This window comes from Nannobrachium achirus (genome assembly GCF_963921795.1).
Source record: "Nannobrachium achirus genome assembly, chromosome: 4".
Taxonomy (NCBI): Eukaryota; Metazoa; Chordata; class Actinopteri; order Myctophiformes; family Myctophidae; genus Nannobrachium; species Nannobrachium achirus.
The window spans coordinates 44,153,209-44,171,870 of record NC_137813.1 but is presented as its reverse complement, the minus strand read 5'-3'; the positions used below and the strand labels follow the sequence as shown (position 1 = coordinate 44,171,870).

The 18,662-nt window shown below is 40.5% G+C and overlaps 1 protein-coding gene across 1 annotated transcript in view; it reads left to right on the top strand.

Annotated features, from left to right (window-relative positions):
- The first annotated feature begins 10,562 nt into the window (after positions 1–10,562).
- Positions 10,563–18,662, top strand: part of rhbdf1a (rhomboid 5 homolog 1a) — an 85,562-nt gene continuing 77,462 nt past the window's right edge. The window contains exon 1 of the mRNA XM_080724307.1: positions 10,563–10,794. The gene's annotated coding sequence lies outside the window, so the exon portion shown is untranslated. The remainder of the gene's footprint in view (positions 10,795–18,662) is intronic.

Genomic DNA, 18,662 nt, shown 5'->3' with positions numbered 1-18,662 from the left:
GGAGATATGAGCAGGGCAAAAGTGTGACGGACTCACAGACAGACAGACAGCCCGGGGAGGTTTTGGTAGTAAATGCGACCTACGGTCGCAATAATGTAGGGGTGCCTCGGATAAAAAAAAAATATTTATAGGGGTGCCCCGTGCCCTAGAAATAGCAGATGTAGGCCTACAAGTTCACAGCGGGCCACAAAGTGACACACTGTGAGATTGTAGATCTGCTATTTTTGAATAGCCAATGCAAAAATCTAAGATGACGCAGATGCTTTCCAGGTTTTAATGGGAATGACTTCAAATGGTTTAACTCAGTATAGGACTCCTGTTCAAAATATGAAATGCAATTTCAAGCTGACTGTAACTTATGTGGCTCTGTTGACAGACCTTGGTTCCCAAAGGACCTCTTGTCGACTCGCCATGGTTTATGCTTATGTCATCAGAAGATTTGTTCCTATATAAAAATAGAAATGCGCTGCAGCAATGTCCCTGGGTTATCTGCAAGCTTCTCTGTAGCATCTTCAAGGAAGCCTTTTACATTCCAGAAGAGGGTCATTGAAAAGGTTGTAGGCAGCAGGCTCCTTTAAAAAAGAAAGAAAAATGTATCAATATATGTATTTGTAGGGTCTAGGCTAATTTGCAACCCCTGTCCCTGGTTAGCCATTTATATACAACTATTATATTATTTACCTAATTAAAGGGATATTTCACTTTCAAACTTGTTTGGGGTCATTTGAACTTCTACCCAGGCTTTTGTGAGCACTCCCAGACACACCCCTTCCTACCCATTGTAACGTCAATCTCCATTTTAACCATGTTACATTCATTGAAAACACCTTGGTTCTAATGACTGATATTGACCGAATGTGTGAGGTGGTTGTGTGTACTTTTTTATTTTTGTATAATATATATAATTTATTTTGGGAAAAATCTAAAAATTAAATAGGGGCCTATATTGACTGTGTTTCGCAGACTACCAGCAGTGATGGTGAAATCTGGGCCTTGCAGAATACTTTCAGTATAGTGCACTGTGACTGCACACACACTGCCACTGACAATCTGAGCAGCCACAGCTCAGCTGTACTGTTGCATGCATGCTGGATTCCTTTCAACTCTGCCAAGAGCCGGAATAAGCGTATACCTCTTAGCAGGGATGCCTGAGATTAATCTGTGGTGTGCAGATGAAAAAACAGAATGCATCTTGAACTGAACTCTTGAACCGCATTCTCACAACACTGTGAGTCATCCAATGATAAAAGAGAGCAGCTGATCTACTAGAGATGATAAACTCTACAACATACTATAGCTCCAGAAGTAAATAACCATTATCTATTTAACTATCTGTTTATTGTCAGTTTTACATTTGTTCTTTTGCACACTAACATTTTTTATTCAAGTTCTCTGTCATTTAATATTTATATTTTTGTTCAAATTGTAGTTATTTGAATGCAAAATAACACACAGAGAAGTGATAATGTAGAGTTTCAGTTGCTGCTGCGAAGAAGGACTCTTGTTCAAGTCTTTTGTTCAAGTCCTGTGAGTGGCATAGCCAGGTGTTCATCTGCATCGTCAATGTTTGATGGCATTAATTATTAATTGGACCATCATTAATGTTTCATGTTGCTCTTTTCTTGTTTGCTGCAGACTGCAGGTGGCTGGATAATCAGCAGGTGGTGGGGGGGGGGACAGATTCTTAAATATTCAGTGATACAGTTCATAGTTGAGATATTGTACCTAGAGTATTATAAGTACAGTTTATATTCACATACATTTTCCTTTCGTGGATTTACCGGTAATAGTTCCCCCTATGGTCGGTATTTAACATTAATACAATTCTATTCAGCATTCGTTGCACAACATCATGAATGTTGATTGAGACATGCTTCTGAGAAACAGTTTTGAAACATGTTTGACAAGAAAAGCTCAAATTACACTCAGTCAACACAGGATGCAGTAGTGAAACAACTGAAGATGCTAATTTAAATGCACGGCCTGTAGCGTTCCAAATTGTGAAATCGTAAATGAGGAAGTAAGTTAGTCACAGATTTTCTATGTTCTTGTACGATCATAAAGGTCTGGTGATTTGTTTTTGAAACAACCAACTGGCCACGTTGGTTCATGATCAAGAGGCTGATAAGACTTGTCCACCACGTTTCAGCTCACACTAGGGCATTCACGAATAGTGATTTTTAGTATTCGAATTATTTGACCTCAAAGTACTCGAATAGTCGAATATTCGACAGGACTGGCCAAATTGTCAAATATTAAGCAACGTGAGGCGTTGTGAGCATGTAGATCTGCTATTTTCACAATATTTCTCTGCGGAACAGAGTCACATTAAATATAATACCTACAATTCCAAGTGCTTGTCAGGGTGGGCGTCCCCAGTTAAAATATGTTTATTTTGGGGGTCACGGCCTAAAAAGGTTTGAGAAGTCCTGGTATAGAGCATTAAGAAATTCATCCATCAGGGGCATTGACAACTCATTCTTATGACTTCCTATCTAGCCAAGCTTTATAAACTAGATATGTTTTTAAAGAGAAAACAATAAAGAAATCAAAATAAGCGAATATTCGACTTCTGTGAACAACGTCGAATAGTGACTGTGATATTCGAATATTCGAATATTTGGTGAATGCCCTACAGCTCACACCTGTGATTCTCCTATTCAGGCACTGCTGCCTGCAGCCTTCTACTGGTCTTATTACAACAAGGGAGTGGATGCCTGCTCAACACAGTGTGACCACAACCAAAGCCCTGACCCTTGCTTGGACTTCTTCTCTACTCTCTGGTATGTGGCAATAGTAGTTTTACAGTTGCTGATCTAAAGAAAGCCTACAGGTTATCATTGTACGGTACTATATCATAAATACATTATCGTTTAACCACTTTAAAACGTGGCATCCCAATTTTGGGCCTATCATTATGAATATGTATATGTACTATACCCCAAATCCCAAATATTTTTGATAATAGCAGATATACAAAAAAAAACATTATTTTGTAGTTACGTGGTTATATTCCACATGACACAGCAACTATTTGACTTTGGGTAAAAGAGATCTAATTCAGATGATGGTAGAAGATGAGCAGCTTTTATTTTTATTTGACCTTTATTTAACCAGGAGTACATCCCATTAAAATGTAAACTCTCCAGGTCTCCAAGGGAGCCCTGGGACACAACAGACAGCAGTGCAAATTGAAACAAGCAACACTAGAGATGCTATAGGTCAGAAAGATGGTTCTAACAAGCAACACAAGAGATGCTATAGGACAGAGATATATTTCTATCTAACATATAATTTTGGAGATGTCTGAGTGTCTGTCTGTCTGTCTCAGCGTTTCTCCTCGGTGGCTGGAGCAATTGATCTGAAATCGCATCACCATCAGCATATGAACACACCTGACATAACTGTGAAGCCCGTTTGTCACTTTCACAAATCGTATGCTGTATAATAGCATTTTTATGGTGTATCTATATCTATTTAGTCTACAGTACCTTTTGTGACCACACATGTTAAGGGAGGGGCGCTGTTGTTCAGGCCATGCACAATCACACACACACACACACACACACACACACACACACACACACACACACACACACACACACACACACACACACACACACACACACACACGGGGGGGGGGGGGGGGGGGGGAGTGTGTGTGTGGGGGGGGGGGGAGTGTGTGTGTGCAGGCGGGCAGGCGGGTTCTGGCCCTGTTACAGATGTTGTCCAAAATCATGCAGATCGGTACACAGTATCTCTGTAGCCGTTAAATGGAACGGGTATTTACATTGATGCTCCTACATATTAGCATGCAAGCACCAGTTAAAGTTACTTTCCATCCCTCATATATTGTGTGCACAGTGCACATCCCATAATCCACACACTGCACATCATTTCGGAGCTCATATCTTTGAACGGGTAAGGGCTAGTTAAAGCAAAACGAAGAGAAAGAAAAAACGCAGCTCAGAAATAAGACCCGGCTCCTTGGGGGAATGTCTTTGATGGGGAAACTTGAGCCTGATTTATACTTTGTCGTAGAGCTGAATATAAATTCAGTATAACCTACATGTCACACATGCGTGAGCAATACCCACACTGCTCTTAGCTGAAAAATGATCGCCTTCTCCTCCACCTCTCTGGTTGGTTGACAAAAGAGGAAGCGGTTTATGAGCCGACTGACAGTGTTCTTTTGGTTAAACATCACCCTTGCAGTCAACCCTTTTATCTGGGCCTGATTGATGGCGCTTCAGGGGACCTTGAGTGCTCTTACAGGTCTGGTGTTGCTCCCTAATTGCCGTCTTTGCCCTGGTTCCACCCCACCTCTTTGCCCAACCCCATGGGAGAGTTCACCATTAATTACTGCTACCTCATGGTATATCAATCAGGGACCCACGGTTGGTCTCCGCCTGGTGTTTACCTGTGTTTCATGGCTGTATAATATGCAACGGATGAAGAAGTCTGAACAGCTCATTCCACTAGTAAAGATATCATCTTTTGCCTAATTTAGGAACATGCATTTGAATAACCCAAATTTGTAGGGTGGGGATTTTTTTTTCATGCTGAGAGAGATTATGGGTCACTTTGTCCTTTCTCAGAGTAAAATAAACACTCAAAATGTTTGCAGTGTGTACGATTGAGTTATACACAATTGACACTTCACTTCCACCCCCAACGTGAGGCGCTGAGAGCTTGTAGACCAGTTTTTATAGTGTATAGTTTATAGATTGTTGATTACTTTTGATGCAATAATGGTCTTTCGTTTCTTTATTTTTTTTAGGTATTTAAAAGGTCTTAAAAGTCATGCCAGGCCCGATAGTCCCGAGATTATTTCAATGTCTTTCCCTGCCAGGCCCGATAATCCAGAGAATTTCCCGTTTTTGAAAAAAAAAAAAAAAAATCAAAAAAAAATTTTTTTTCATTTTTTTTTTACCCCAAAAAATGTAGTAGGCATGATAGCAATCGCGAAATTGCATGTTTAACCCCCATAGCAACCCCATCTTTCAAACATGGCAGCCATCTTTGTTTACATTTTAGGAAAACATAATGGCTGCTATCTCATGAATGCCTGAACGGATTTCCATTCTGATTTTTTTGTTTGAAAGCTGTGAGCAATGTGGACACACGTGGTGCATTATCTAGGCATGGGTGTCTGTGCACTATGAATTACATGGAAGTCTATGGAGACAGGGGCATATGAGAGTAAATGAACACTTCATTGTAGGGGTGTAACGATACATTTTAATAGCGATTCGATACATATCACGATACATGGTTAACGATACGATACATGGACGATATTGATTCATTAATAGCGATACGATACGATTCAATTCAATGATTTAAAATCGATATAGTAACTATTTAGCAAAGAAATTAAATCTGTGTGAAAGGTGTGGATAGTGCAGGTTTTTAAGGAAAACATGTATTATTATGGATATAAATAAGTAAACACAGTGATTAACTGGTAAATATATGGACATTGCATATTGACAAACCTGCACCTTGACATGAACCCAGAAATTACACACATTTATCGATAGACGATATGGAAAGGAAAAGTAATTAAACCCCTCGTTTTACATTTTTCTTTAAAAAAAATGCTAAATACGTTAAATACAATGCACAAGCAGGTAGTTTCGATACAATCGATTCTTTGCACTGCCGATTCGATACGATACAAAATAAAACGATACGATTCGATTTTAGCTGTTTTCATTTCGATATACTTCGGTTTTTTAAGTTAAAAACGATATTTCGATACAGTTACTATATCGTTACACCCCTACTTCATTGTCATATGGGGACCTCCCTGGGGGGAACCCGACCCACAGGTTGAGAACCACTGAGCACAACACAAAGAACGACAAAACATTTTCCTCCCAACCGTTCTTAGTCATGGACGGGGGAGGCCAGGACTGTTCAGTGTTCCTGCTACTGAAGAGCTGTTATAATATTTCAAAGGAAAGCTTCTGACAGTGACACCACCCATCTGTCTCCTAGTCAGCAGGCAGGCTCAGATAGCTTTGAGTCACACTGGACAGAGAATGATGACCTATACCTGTTCTCACCCTCAATACATTTTGACATCAGCTGGAGATTGTTTATGGGGTATTATATTAACCATTTTACAGTCCCCTTTCAGGCCCTGGAAAACGTTATACCTCCCAAGACGCTGAGGTTCATTGGACTGCAGGGCAATACCAGAAAGCCATCGTTAACTGCATTAACCACTTGAACCGTTGCATTGTCTATTCTGGGGGAAACATTTGCAGAAAATAGCCAATCTAAAAGCTCACAACTCGTCGCATTGCAAGGCGTTTTGAGCTTGTAGATCGACTATTTTCGTCGAAGAGATTTGTTATAGAGGCAAAAAAGAGTGGATCTTCTTAATTCATTATTTTAAATTACGTGGGACTGTATGATTTTGCCTAAAAACCTTTTCTCTGAAACTCGGTCTTGGATTTCGATTGCAGAGCCAACCCCAGTCTTTAAGTGGTTATCTTGCTTTTTTCATTACTTTAATCCTAAAATATAGGCATCAAAAGTTCACAAAGATTCAGCATATTCGTGAAGCCTTTTGGAAGGTTCAGCCTAGAAAATCACTATAAGAAAACGCAGAAAACACTGCACTGCAAAAACAAAAACAGTTGGCAACGCTGTAATTAAAGTGCTGTGTTCTTTTGCTGTGCAGCGTTGCATGCAGTTCTTTTTTAACCACTTAATCCCTATATACTTAGAGTAGTTGACCGATGTCCCCCAGGGGTGTGTGTTATTGTACTATTGTTCTATTTTCAGTGAGTGACAACGGTGTCCAACTAGGTATAAATCACCCTTAAGGGACAACTGACTACTGACTGTTACATTTTACATTTATTGCACTTGTTTTCTATGTTCACCTCGTACTTGTCCTACTTTCTGCGTTATCTTGTTTTATTGTTATATGTCAGGATGAAATGTCCTGATATAAACCTTCTTAATGCATATTTAATGCATTCTTGCTAACTCCTGTGAATACGTAACATTCTATCTGTGCTGTATTTCGTCACTGTCGGGCAGAAACCTCGTATCTCCAAGTTTCAAATTTGTACATTCTTTCCTAAAGTAAAGCCCTGCTTCATCATACAAGGCCGTCGCACAAAAGTAGTGAAAACAGCAGATCTACAAGTACACAACGCCTCGCGTTACGAGGCGTTGTGTGCTTGTAGATCGGCTGTTTTCACTAGTTTAAGTCATTTTTAAAATGATAATGCAAAACGAACAGTTTTGGACATACAAGCTTTTCACCCGACAACGACGATTTGCTCTGTTCGTTAATGTGTACACCCTCCCTCCCAATTAAACAAATAAATGAAACTAGCCTACAGCCCCTTGGTGTGAAGCAGACAGACGCTTGTTGACGCCCATTTGTGATGTAAATCGCATCACAGGACAAAGCCGCCTACAGGCCAAAATTTGGGGAAATATTTTAAACATTTGGGGATTATGAGAAGTAGAGACACATTTGAAGGTGATAAAGTTGATGTTGGGCAAGGTACATGCGTTATTGATTTTTGTATTATGTTTTTTAGACAATTGAACAACTGCTGAACGTGGAGTTACAGATGGAAACACACACAAACACACAAACACACAAACACACGGGGCGATTCTAATTAAGGTTGTGGGATGAGAGAGATGCTAGCTGCCAGAGTTTAGAGTAAAACTCTAAGTGTACACTTGTGAAGAGAGGATGATGTATCCTGAACAGAGGGTTGGATCCAAGCAGACCTGAGGGAGTCTTTTTCACTCTCAGAACCATGTCCAGGAACCTGGGCCTCTGGTGCCCAGCAACCACATCTAAAGAGAATCTCCTGACCTGTGGCCCCTGTCATCACCGTGTTCTTCCCCACATCTATTCCTCTTCTCTTGAATCCTCCCAGGTGGATGTGAACTTTCACTGCAACTATGATGGAATGGAATGTTTTCAGTCTCCAGACGCAGGGATGTGTGTGTTTTCAAAGTTGAATGGGCTTACAAAAGAGGGTGGTGTTTGATCAAATTAATATCAAGTGTCTAAATTAACAACCCATTTAGAACGGGTACACATTATTGTGTATCATTATTTTAAGCTTTAACTATTACAAAATTGCAGATATACAAGCTTATATACGAGCTTGTAGATCTGCTATTTTTGAAAAACCGTGAAAATTAGAATTTTGACCCGATTCTATAAGTATCTTTTGAATCCTTCTAAGGTTTTTTGAAAAACCTATGTTTCTATGTCAGCAATCTGGCTCGCCATCGTCAAAGAAAAGGTCCTTTTCGCTTAACTGGAGCTCAGTTAGTCTGTTCTTGAGAGACTACAGTTTTCATGTGAAGGACCCCCAAAATTATATTTATTTGGCCACGGACACTCATCTCAAAATATTTAGTTCCAGGGACCACCCAGAAGCAAAATTTGAGTTATAAACGTTCGCTTTGAAAATACATATATTCAAAGATTTGCACACATTTTTTCATGACTTTTTCAAAAATAGCAGATCTACAAGCTCGCAGCTTGAGCTTGTATATCTGCTATTTTTCACTGCTTAAAGCATTCAATAATTCTAGGCCTAAATTATTAAAAACTGTCTGGTGTGGTGTTGTACAAATGCAGGCAATACAAAAAAACGAGTTCCCACAGAGAACAAGTTACACAGTACACGGTCCGTACACCAAATTGTCTGTGTTCATTTATCCGGAGACACTACAAATAGACCCTTATTAAATCTGTACTCTCAGGGTAAAATTAATACAGAAGAATCTACTGTGTATATGAGTCATTTGACATGGCTGGAAAATCCCTCAGTGGAAGCATGGGAGGAATCTTGGCTACAATGAGGTAAAAATATGCCACAGATTGTAAACATGATCTATTTGGCTTCCTGTCAGCATCTCTAAGGTACCAGTACAACAATGGTGATCCACTCGCTGTTGAATTTATGAATTGTTACTATCTATATTAGTTTATCAGCCATAAATTATATTTTGAAAACATAGATTTAGCTCTATCAGGGGTCCTTAAGACCACTGACTCAAGTTTAAGAGTCTCAATAGCTAATCTTTAGTATCTAGTTTATTGTTTATTGAAGCAACTTGGACTCCTCATGCATAGAAGGAAGCATGAGGTCAGTCCGTTGTCTCCCCAGGCAGGTTAGCAGAGGGAGTATAGCTCCCAAGATTACTAGATAATTGACACCAGGTGAAAAATGGGTTACAAAACTGTGGGATAAAAATGTAAGGAAAAAAAGAAAGAAAAGTATCTAGTTTATTTTGTATTAAGCATGGCATTGCAATTAATTGGTACATTCATTTTGATATCCCGAATTTGCCTTACTCCAAGTTGCAATGTGTAGAATGCTCATTTATGTGCTAGGCCTATATGAAATGTCATGAAAGCCTTAAAGGAGTAGTTCAAACAAACACAAAATAATTTCACGAAGCCTTGAATTCATGGAGGCAGCCATCAAATTATTGGCTTAGGAAGACGACAAAATGGTTTATACAGCTATCTAAGAAGTTATGAATCGAAACAAAAACTAAAGTATGTCTATGAACTGCATAAATTGAATTAATAGAGTAACTTTCTATAATGCTGCGTTCTGATGGTGACAAAGCAGCAGGCACATTGGGGTCTGAAAACAGTGGCGTCAGTTCACCTTCGCGCACGTGCAAGACACCAGTCATGTTGCCATACCTTAGCGACAGGCATGATACATTTATTTTAAGTACATTTTATTTTTCCCTCTGTTATATGGTTTCTACGGCTGGATATGGCAGCCGGAATGGTTGTTCAAGTGCAGCTAAACTTGGCATGTTAGTAAACGCGCCACAATTAACACCTGTAGCTGACCTGCGGAACCTGGGAATATACCATTTTGTCAAGATGGGGAGAATACAAATGTGGAGAATTTAATTATAATATCTTGTTAAAGTGACCATTTTGCATTTGTAGTTATTTTACTGTAATTTAACAACATAATAACCAGAACAGATAGACGAAGAGACATTAATGGATTTATTATTTAAAAGTAACTTTTATTTTCCCCCCTGGACCCAGGGTATGGCAGCTGCATACCCCTGCCATACCCAATTGACGCCCCTGGCTGAAAATGAAAATGATTAATATATATCGGTTAGGAACCAAATGGACCCGGGCTGCCCCCACCCGGGGCCCGGGGGGTCCATTACATTTAAAAGTTTTAAAGATTAGATTATCTAAGCAATAATATCTAATTTAGATATTATTGCTTAGTCACACTGATTGACCGGGCTGCAACGCCGCCCCCCACCAGCACCGATTGGCTGCTGGAGTTTGAGTGACTCTCGTGTCGCTCGAACGTCTCCCGTGCAGGGCGGGGCTCGGGCTTTCCAGTGGAACTGAATTAAGGCTACAACCGAACCGGCAGGCAGGAGGAAAACTTGCCCCGGTGCGGCGAGGCTCCATGGAGTGCGCCGGGAATGCTCTGTCCATAGGAGGTGGAGGCAAGAAGAAGACCGGACCGGCATTTATATTTACAATCACTGAATATCCTGGAATGTCCGCGCCGTCCCACTCACTTATTCCACAGTAAATCAATAGGTTTTTATTTTTTATGTTTAATCTGGTGGATTTGTACATCTGATCTGCGGTTTGGTTTAGAAGCAAATTATATCCCATTGCTTCATGTCTAGGATGATGTGACAGGCTGACAGCCACATCTCAGTGATTGGGAGCTCCTTTTGGAATAGGATTTACCTCGCCTGGCAACGTCTGAGCTGGTTGTTTTAAGGGTAAGTTGTGTTCTTTTATTAATGATTTGCATCGCCTTCATCGGGATATAAAACGCAATGCATGGGAGCTATAAGGAGGAGGAGGAGGTGGAGGCACGAGTCACTGACTCGCGTGCTTTCACTGTCGTAATCAGGCAGGGGAAAATATATGTTGGGTAGGTTGAATTTTAACGTCAGTTTATCAGGAGGAAATCCGCAGGGAACTGATAAGGAACTGATCGAATGGCATTATGGAGTCTACCGGGTCCGGCATCAACTATGCGACAGGGTGTCAAGCTACCTACTACAGACTGTGTTTTAATTTAGACAGTAGGCTATGCTGTGTTTGTCTTTTAGCCTATATTAAAACACCTTGTAGTTGAACGTCTACGTTCAGGCTACTGGCCTACAGGCGTTTGAGATGGGAAATCACCTTAAAAAAGTAGCCTATAACTTTCCTATTGTGGAGAGGTTTAAGTTTAATAGAAAGAATGTGGTTTAATGAGCTGAAGCCAACCTTTCCTGTCTTCCCGAAACCCAGAGCTGACTTTTAGCCAACCTGAATGCAGACCTCTCTCTGTCAGAGGAGAGGACTTTAATTAGTACCTTTATAAGGTTTTGTTGGAACGACTGGAGGCAATGCTACATTGCTTTTGCTGTAGACTGATATAGGCTGAAGGGGGAAAAGGATAAAAATAGTCATACAAAAGCAACAATTAACACAATACATATAGAGGCTAATTACCTAGTAATAAACTGATTTACCTTAAGTTGTATCACCCTGTTTCTGATGTTCAGCCCTTCCTCATGATCAATCATTATGATATCATCATCATCATCATCAGCAACAATGATACATGCAATTTCTGTCTTCTAGTGCAGTGGTTCCCAAACTGGGGGTCAGGCCCAAATAATTTTCGGGGGTCCTTAGATGATTAGCTTAATGTGCAATGTTGTTTTCTCACTCAACACAGTATAAACAAATCAACATACAGTATAATGTATGTATGTATATAATGTGTATAGAGGGTATCTGCACATTAAAGTGACAATTTAATGACATCTCAGACCTAATATTACCAAATAGTCAAATATTGTAAGAAAGAGGAAAACACTGTGTGAAAATAGCTGATCTACAGCTATAGCTATAGCCTATAGTCTATTTTCACAATATGTATCTGTGGAATCGAGTCAAACTAACTGTTAGTGCTTGTCAGGGTGGTAGGTCCCCAGTTCAAATATGATTCTTTTGGGGGTTAGAGGCCTGAAAAGTTTGGGAACCCTATTGTGAACAGTTTGTCAACATACTATAGGGTCCAAATGGACCCTTATCCATTTAACTCTGAGAATGTGGTTCCATTTGTACAATACACACAGTTAGTTAAATGAAGGAGTCCTATTGGATCCTTATGGGTCCATATTTTGGACACTCCTTAGTTATAGTTGTCCATTTGTGTACCACTGGTGCTCCACAGGCTCCACATGTCTCCACTCCGACAGTGACTTCTTATTGTCGGAGTGGCAACACTTCCATAGAGTTTAGGTTTAGGGTTAGGGTGTATGGTCTAACATTAGGCTATCTTCTAGAAATCCAGACCATCAACAAATTCATTTAAATTTTGTTCATCGGACTTATTTAACTCCCCGCAGACTATGTGCTATGAGGATTTTGAATAATCCCAACTGCACTCTCTGCGCCTCAAATAGTATTGGTACCTTCCTTCACATGGTTTGGGAATGCCCAAATGTGTCGTCATTCTGGAATATGGTTGCCTCCAAACTTTCAACTATTTTTAGTATTAATATCATATCTTCTCCTTCTTTATTTTTATTAAATGACGTCTCACAGTTGCAACTAAACAATATACGCAAGCGCATCTTCTTTGCTGGATTAACGGCGGCGAAGAAGATGGTAGCTACGCGGTGGAAACCTCCTCATACGTTAACGTTCCGCCAGTGGGCCTTGACCTTTCTAGATATAGTATATTTAGAGCAGTCGATAGCAAGGTTACACGGAGCAAAAGAAGAAAACATTAATATGTGGTCGGACATTGCAGATAAGCTTAAGGCTATGATTCAAGAAATCACTATATAGTGGTAACAGCCTAGCACAGGCATGCACTATTGTACATTCCGTGTTGGTCCGGGGAAAGGGGGTGGGTGGGTTTTCTTTTCCTTTTCTTGTTTTGCTATTGTTTGTGTTGTTTGTCTGTTAATTGCATTTTTCTTTTGATCAATGTTTTACTTTTTCTTGTTCTATTCATATGTATGTCTCTAATTTCATGTTTTGGAAAATAAAAATAATTGATAACAAAAAAAAAGGTTTAGGGTTAGGGTTAGTGTTGGAATGGAGACATGTCAGAAAGGAGACATGTCGGAAAGGAGACATGTCGGAATGGAGACATGTCGGAATGGAGACATGCACTCCACAGACCAAATGTTGAGAACCAGTGTTCAGGCTTGTGTTCCTTTTATTGGTGTGGTCGCTATAGGCAACCACACTATTGTTTTTGTTCACTTTTATGTGTTAGAGTAGAGTAGGGAAACCCCACAACTTTGATCTCAGGAGACATGTAAGAGGCTGGCTTGCTAAATGAGTGGGAGAGACAAAATCCAATCAATATAACACTATATTTCCATGGGGATTTGTTTGGTCAGGATGGCCACAAAACACAGCTTTCACAGAGGCAACCACACTTGCATCTTCCAGAAATTGCAAACATATTAAATTATTCCAGCTAAACTCATCGTTCAAACTGGGTTACTACTCTCAAAATATGGAATCGAATTTGGAGAGTTATGGAGAGAACAAGTTAAACAAGATATAATATAAAATATGAACAGAGCATGAAAGAGTACAGACTTCTCCTGTTAACCCCATCACCTTCTGACCCTGGAACAACTTCAAAGAATGTTTTTTCCCCTTCTCAGAATTGTGGCTTTTATCTCAAAGCAATGCCAATGACTCAAAACGTCTTATGACTACACTACACCCGTTTCTTTTATAATACCGTTTAAAGCTCCACTTTTTGAGAAAAATGGTTCTTTCAGTTTCTATCAAAGTGGTATTGTTTAGCTACAGTAAAGGTGATTCACCCATATTCAACATATCTCAACTTGTCACCATTTATATCTACTTGGTCTCAGTTGAGGGCTGTGGCCATTTCTTAAATCTGCCACAACTTCCTCCTTTTTTCACTTTTTGATACAAGAACAAATGGCTTCTATTTTCAGCATGCCAACTTTTCAGGAAGAGTGACTGTAGTTTCTATTCGCTTGGAACATGGTAGGCAGTTGAGGTTTCTGAATTGTCCACAGAGTGACCGAGACAGACACAGAAGGAGTAGAAGAGAATTGGCATCTTATAATGAGCATTAGTGAGTACCAATTATATGAAGAAGATAAGGTTGAATAACGTAGGTCAGGGGTCTTCAACAGGGGGTCCGGGACCCTTAGGGGGTCCTCAGAGTCACTACAGGGGGTCCTCTAAATCTTTGAGTGATAGAAACTTGTTTTCTCCTTTTTATATTAACTTGAATCCTAACGTCCATATTCTGAGAACTTTAGCCAAAAATAGCAGATGTACAAGCTCATAACACCTCGCGCTGCAGGCGTTGTGAGCTTGTAGATCCGCTATTTTTGGCAAAGAGGTTTGGTGTGGAAAAAGAGCAAAAGAGTGAAAGTTTATTAAGTATTGACGGTTCAAGTGGTTACATATCTGATAACACAAATTGACATGAATCCAAAATACACTGATGATTGTGCTGTCAAACAATGAAACTATGGAATTTGGGGGTCCCTGCCTCATCTCTCTCTCAGGGGGTCCTTGGCCTGAAAACGTTGAAGACCCCTGGCCCTGACGTATAGGTGAAGTGCTCCTTTAACCTGCTTGCATATATGTTGACATCTTAAAGGTCACGTGGCATCTTTCATTGTTGTACGCTACCTGGCCACTCCAAACTGAAACGAGAGATACACCGTCTGTGGAGTTATTTTGGCAAACAGAGCATGGCAGCTCATGACCCACTCTTGTGTGTGTGCCCAATGCCCCCGAAACATTATCTCGCCGAGAGGGATCATGACAGCGGGTGATGTAATCGCACCCAATAAAGCAGCGCTATGATGTGAGACAGTGATAGTCATACACACATCATATACTTTTCCAGCTGGACTTGAGAAGGATCGTTTCCACTGCCGTATGTGTTGCGGCTGAATGTTTATGTGTACATGTGTGCACATGTATATGTGATGTGATACGATACAGAGAGAGAGAGAGAGAGAGATAGGCTGTCCTAGAAGAAGAAACACACCAGAGGGGGGGTCTGGATCTATCCCTGGTGTGGGCAGGTGGATCAGCTATGCTGGCTCGTGTTGACTGGGTGGTATGTGGGTGTTTCAGAGGGACTGCTGAGGGGGCATGCTGAAGTCATGCCTCCATGACTCATGGAGCAGTATCTGTCTGTCTGTCTGTCTGTCTGTCTGTCTGTCTGTCTGTCTGTCTGTCTGCTAGTCTGTCTCCTAGTCTGGCCAAGTTCACAGCCCAGCACAATAGCTTATGGCTAATTTACAGTGTACTATGTTACACAACAACGACAATAATGGCTTATTCTGAGCTGAAAAGGTGCCAAACATACATACTGTACGTCATTTTGGTCATAGGACAGGCTCAGGTGACGCGGGATAAATTAAGCCATAGTGATGGTACGTTGAGTTGCAGAGCAGGTCACGTTATCAACCACTTTGCTATGACAGGTGTCTTTTTTTTCTTTCTTCAGTTCTTTCTTTTATTGTTTCACAGGCATATTTTATTTCGAGTCTAACGGCTTGGAGCAAGGACTTTGTGTGAGAGCGCTATGTTGATGTTTGTCCTAGGTAACTTAATCACTTCAAGATGGTGTGTTCACAAGCAAGGACAGTTATTTAACCCAGACCAGTCTCTCTCTGTAGAGTTGATGCCCCGGCGACAACAGGCAACGCAACCTTTTTCTACAATTACACAAAGTACTGTGTATGCAAGTTCTGGGAATTTCCTTCCTGTCACGAGGAGCTCTGGGTGTTTCTTTTTGAAATAGTTGGTTGCTTTCTTCTGTCCCTGTCTGGACAGAGCTGTTTCTTCTGTCTCTGTCTGGACAGAGCTGTTTCTGAGTTCTGCCGAAAACCATCTTTGTTGTGCTGAACAGTTCCATGTGTGCAGACTAGAGCCCATGCTCCCCTAGATCAGCTACGGCTGCTTCTCCATCAAACGCACATGCATCACATGAGACATTTCTTAAATGAGAATTTGGCCTATATTTGTAGCTCATCATCCTTTTTCATAATTGTATAACTGTATAAAACATAACTGTTTATAACTATGTTTATTACACAACATTACATTACAGACAGTAACATTTAGCCTATAATATTTTAGGAATGTAATTGCATTTAAAATATTCAACACATTCATTAGTGTTTATATGGGCTCATGGTGCCTAAGTTTGTTATAAATAGTTTGGACATAAATAGATCGGTAACCTTTCAAAATTCCTCGTATCGCTCATTGACGGCAGTGAACAGATTAAGTGTAAAACTCCTCCACAGCTAAGATTCCAGTCAGTGTGTAGTCGTAAATCTAGGGCAAGGCAGCAGTATCTCCTGCAGTCGAACATGCTAACCAACTTGTTCTGCTGCTCCAGAGACAATGCGCGTGCTATGCCTGCTAAGTAGATCAGTTACAGCTGTTCCTACAACTGAAGACAACAAGGCTGCGCCTCTAAAGCATGTCAGGTATGACTTCACTGAGAGGAGTGATGATGCGAGAAAGAGAGAGAGAGCGCTCGTTTCATCTTGGGTTGGGTTGATTGCTCAATCGGTACTATGCTCCACTTTGATGTGGCCGGAGTAGAGGGTTTTTTCACTGAGCTGTCAGGTGTGGGAGCAGTGGTTTTTCATGTCAACTGGAAATGACATGACAAAATCACAATGTTTTGAATGTCTGCCACACGTTTCTAATGCGTAAGGCAAGCAAAAGCACATGATGAACGTAGGGATGGGACGATATGAAAATGTCATATCACGATTATTGTGACAAAAGAAATCACGTTTTACGATATTATCGCGATAATCAAAATCCATTATCATTGGGCGTAACATTTGCCAAAAAATATTTTTTGGCAAAGGCATTTGATGGAGAGTGAAGAAAAGACTATCAAGTACGTATATTATAAGTACCTTTTACCAATTCTAGAGGGTTTAAGTGGTACCGGATATGCAGCTCGGCAAATAAAAGGTGAATTGATCCCAGTGCATGACGGAGGACGATATCGCGATAAATTAAATCTCCGCGATACGATTATCGTTAGTGTTTTTTATCACGATAAACGATAATATCACTTATCGTCCCATCCCTAGATGAACGTGACAATTCTGAAACGGTATTATATTCCCACTGGCTCAGGCTCATCATTTTGTACTTAAGAATTTAATTTCTTTAATTAACATTACTTATGAATGAATGTATGTTTGTTTCTCTCTCTGTTTCATCGATGTTTACAAACCATTAGGGCATGGCGTGGTTTCAGAGTGCTTCCTCTCATGGCCTAATTGTTTGACTCCTAGTGGTTACTGCCTCTCCCATGGCCTCTTAAGGTGGCACGCTGGCGCTGCAGAGGCAGCCATGACAGCAACATGACTTGTGATGTAATGCTGTAATGCAGCAGTCCTGTGCGGGGCTATTTCAGGTCTACTTGTGGCCTGCTGTCTGTACCCCGGGTCTGTCAGCAAGCCATTCTGCTCCTCTCTCAGTCAGCACCTCATCTATCAAGAGGGAGCGTAGGTCACATGGATGGAACCAGGAATCCAAAAACTTTGATTCATTAAATGCCTTCAAATGCCTTTTCTTATGTTGGCTAATATGACTTGTTTTGGCTGTTACGTGTTTTAAGCTGATTTGATACAGTACAGAATAGGTCAGACAATTGATTACTGTAGCCTACATGTAGAGCGGTGCAGGGAAACTTTCTTGACTACAGTATTCTCCAGGCCAGCATGTGCCACGAATGACTTGTTTTGGCTGTTACATGTTTTAAGCTGATTTGATACAGTACAGAATAGGTCAGACAATTGATTACTGTAGCCTACATGTAGAGCGGTGCAGGGAAACTTTCTTGACTACAGTATTCTCCAGGCCAGCATGTGCCACGAATGACTGTTGAGATCATAATTTCTTATCCGATTGCACTCATCAAAACAAAGATACTTTCTGAATGCTTTGTCACAAACGAGGTGCACTTTACACACGTTACTAATATGGCTTATGGTCAATAACAAAACAATTTTTCAACCCATCTCAACATTAGCAATCAAGGCCTGACGTAGGGTTGGGCGATATGGACACAATTAAATATCAATGAATATATAGTATCAATATCCTTTTCATCAAAATCCTCAACATTGGCCCTGTGAGGCTAATAACTTATTGCGAGGATAACATGACATTTATGTTTATTTTTTTATTTTTTTTAGAATTTTCCCACCATTTTGAAAATGTATTTTCTTTTTTTTTTACTATTTTTTGGAGATTTTTTAATTGTTTCCCAGTCCTAACCTGATGGATGCTTCATCTTCATGTTCATTCCAGTGGTGTTGGTGCAGCTTCTGTGTGTCTCATCCACAGCTGGAGGTCTCCTGTCTACAACCATTTATGTGTTGCTGCTGTTCTCTAGAGTTTATTTGACAGTTTGCCAAACTGTTCAGTCTCTGTAGCCTGAATTTCACTGTGACCCATAAAGACGGTGCACGGCCTGGATGTGACTCACACACATTGCATGTTGGTTTACCTGGGAACTTTGAAGAAAGGAATGTGGGTATGCAGAAGTTGTGGGTGGGTGTGGGCCAAAACGTTGGTTCTG